We start from the raw sequence: 3,140 nt of genomic DNA on the forward strand, positions 1-3,140 counted from the left end.
AAAGTTATAACTTCCAAATTGATTTCAGAAATGGGCCCAAATAAGCAATTTGAAAGAATTTAAATTCTTTCATGATGATAGATATCACTGTATTTCATTTGTAAAAACAGAACATATATAGAAGGATGAAATATTCATTTGAGTTTTGTTAAAATACATGAAAAAATTAATGAATGATGAGAGGTTTACTGTATATCGAAGCAAACAAAAGAGATTAATTTTACTTTTGTGATCTCTTGATCACTGCCCTTGTATTATTGAACTACTTTAATTCTTAAGAGATCAGGAGATGAGGAAGGGTTGAATACATAATTACACATTATTAACTAGAGTATCACTTTGAAGACTTTAACAATAATTTATAACATTTTATAGGTGAAAAATTCATATTAATTATATAAAATCATCAAAAAATCTAATACTAGAGCATATGCTCAATATTCAGATTTCCTAAGAATAACATAGGAGAATAACAGGAGAATTTTGATGAAAACTTATAGGAAAATCTAAAAAAGCTCAAAAAGATAATTAACCTGGCAATATCAGAAAGCAAAGAAGTCACCTTAGTGATGAGCATTTATTTAGTCTTGAGATTTACCAAAGAGACCCTCTGGTAAAGTATAAAAACCGTTGAAGTCAAAGCGTTTCTATCTTTTTTCTGGCCTTTGTACTAACAAATCAACCCCGCAAATTTTTTGTGCTTGGGTTTACTAATCTCTAAAATAAGATATTTGGATTACCTCTACTTGTTCATTAAAATACACAGTATTGTGATTGTGATAAAACTAGGAAATCTAATATTTTCCTAAAAAAAATCTACCCATAAGGAAAATGTATGGTGTCTACCAAAGACAATAGAACCCTCCTTCTCACTACTATCTATATTTAAAATGTACAGATTTCTAGAAATGCCCATGAACCCTCTTAGTGGAAGATGTTTATTTTGTCCTTATTTAACATTTCCCTTGTGAACTAGGCAATAATTTAATAATGAGATTTCATTCTATTTTATCTTTCAAATTTTACTGAAGGAAAAAAAGTTAAAGGAAAATTTGCTCTGAAGATTATTGGATTTTCAAGAATATTTTTGGCCCACTTTTGAATAATAGGCATCTGTCTTGTAACACTCGATCAGCACTTTCCTTTTATTAAATCATTAGCCATGTTTAGGAAGAATTACAATATAATAAACAAAGCTATTCACTTTCAACGATATCTTTTATTTGCCACTTCTATAGGCCTGATATCAAACTACTCTACTGGGGAAAGGTGCATCATCATATCAGGGACTCCTGGTTCTCGCCATGCTCCACATTCTGTGCTGCGTGCTATAAATTAGTTGTGCCTTGGGAAAATTTCTGTATTTACCCATATGTTCAGCTGTATTTCTGGGACACTTGCAAATGAGGTGCTGCTTGCAAATGTTACAGGCCTATGGGTTTATACATAATGCAGTGTTTTCAAGTAGAAAAGAAGAAACAAAACAAAACTTTCACAAAAAAATTAAAGGTGTTTATCAAAAGCTGTTGATATGGTTGAATTCTACTAATTTGGAACACTTCTTTCAGAAAGTATAATTTTCCAAGATTTATTAAAAATAACCTATTTCTAATAATGTGGAGTGCTCTGCAGATGAAGTTATCACAAAAAATTAATGTGCTCTATGAAATCACACAAGCAACTTTCAAGGTTGTGTATGAGGAGGTAGTGTGTTCAGAATTGTGGAAAAGGTTAGGGATCCAGATTTTCAATTAAATGGTGAAATATACTATGAAACCAAAAAACAGTTTTAGTTCCCAAAATATCTTAATTTATTAACTAAAGGTAGCCTAAGAGAGCATTTCAAGTAAAATTCCTACTATTAATTTACAACCATTTTGTGTGTGCATTTCTGCATGTTTTGTTTACTTTCTTACAGGTGTATATACTTGATTTGTCTTTTATTTTTTCCTTTATTTTAAATCTTTGTAAGATTTTTTAAAGCTACTTTACTATTTTTCCCCCAAGAGGTATTATGCTATAGAGTCGGGCTTCTTATCCATTTAAAGTTTGAGAACAAGTTGAGATCATTTTAGCCCCAATATCTAATCATCCACTTCACTAGATAAAACTGCATGGGTTCATTTGCCAGAGCTCCAGTTATCCTAAGGGAAACTTCAAAGGGAAGAAACTACTACATGGTTCAATTAGTCTTCGCCCAATTCAGATGACAATTTGCAAACCAGGACCACTAAGGACCTTTACCAGAGTTTCCTCTGACTTCCTTCTGCCTAGGCACAGTTGTCAACAAGAGAGGATAATCTCTTACACAAATGGTATTGGAAAAACTGAATATTCCCATGCAAAATAATGAAATTGGACCCACTTTTTATCATGAACAAAAATCAATTCAAAATTCATTAAAGATTTAAATGTAAAACTCACAGAAGAAAACAAATGGGAAAAGTTTCTTGACATTGGTTTTATCAATTTTTGGACATGATACAAAAAACACAACAAAAGCAAAAATATACAAGTGGGACTACATCAAACTAAAAACTTTTGCACAGCAAAAGAAACAATCAAGAGTGAAAAGGCAAGCCAAAAAAAGGGAGAAAATATTTGCAGACCACTTATCTGATAGGCCGTTAATATCCAAAAACACATAAGAAATTCCTACAACTCAATAGCAAAAAATAAAACAAACCAAAACAAAAAGCCAAATATATAAAAAGGTGTTCAGCATCATTAATCATCAGAGAAACACATATCAAAACTACCACAATGGTCTACTGCCATGCCATCCTGAACGTGCCTGATCTCATCTGATCTTGGAAGCTAAGCAGGCCCGGGCCTGGTTAGTACTTGGATGGGAGACCACCTAAGAAGACCAGGTGCTGTAGGCATTAAAAAAAGAAAGAAAGAAAGAAAGAAAATGTATTGCCAGAATGTAGAGAACCTGAAACTCTATAGATTATTGATGAGAATATAATGTGGTGTAGTTAATATATGTAGGTTCCTCAAGTAATTAAAAATGGAATTACCAGAGGAGTTCTGGTCAAGGTGGCAGAGTAGGTAAATGCTGTACTTGCCTACTTCTATGACCACATTAAAATTATAACTAAATTATAAAACAATCAACCTAGAGAACCATCTGAAGA

At 32.1% G+C, this 3,140-nt stretch overlaps 1 pseudogene; it reads left to right on the forward strand.

Moving 5' to 3' along the window:
- The first annotated feature begins 2,766 nt into the window (after positions 1 to 2,766).
- On the forward strand, positions 2,767 to 2,885 carry LOC118600771 (annotated as a pseudogene).
- The last annotated feature ends 255 nt before the right edge of the window (positions 2,886 to 3,140 follow it).

The sequence above is a fragment of the Rousettus aegyptiacus genome, unplaced genomic scaffold (assembly GCF_014176215.1).
Source record: "Rousettus aegyptiacus isolate mRouAeg1 unplaced genomic scaffold, mRouAeg1.p scaffold_m13_p_3, whole genome shotgun sequence".
Classification (NCBI taxonomy): Eukaryota; Metazoa; Chordata; class Mammalia; order Chiroptera; family Pteropodidae; genus Rousettus; species Rousettus aegyptiacus.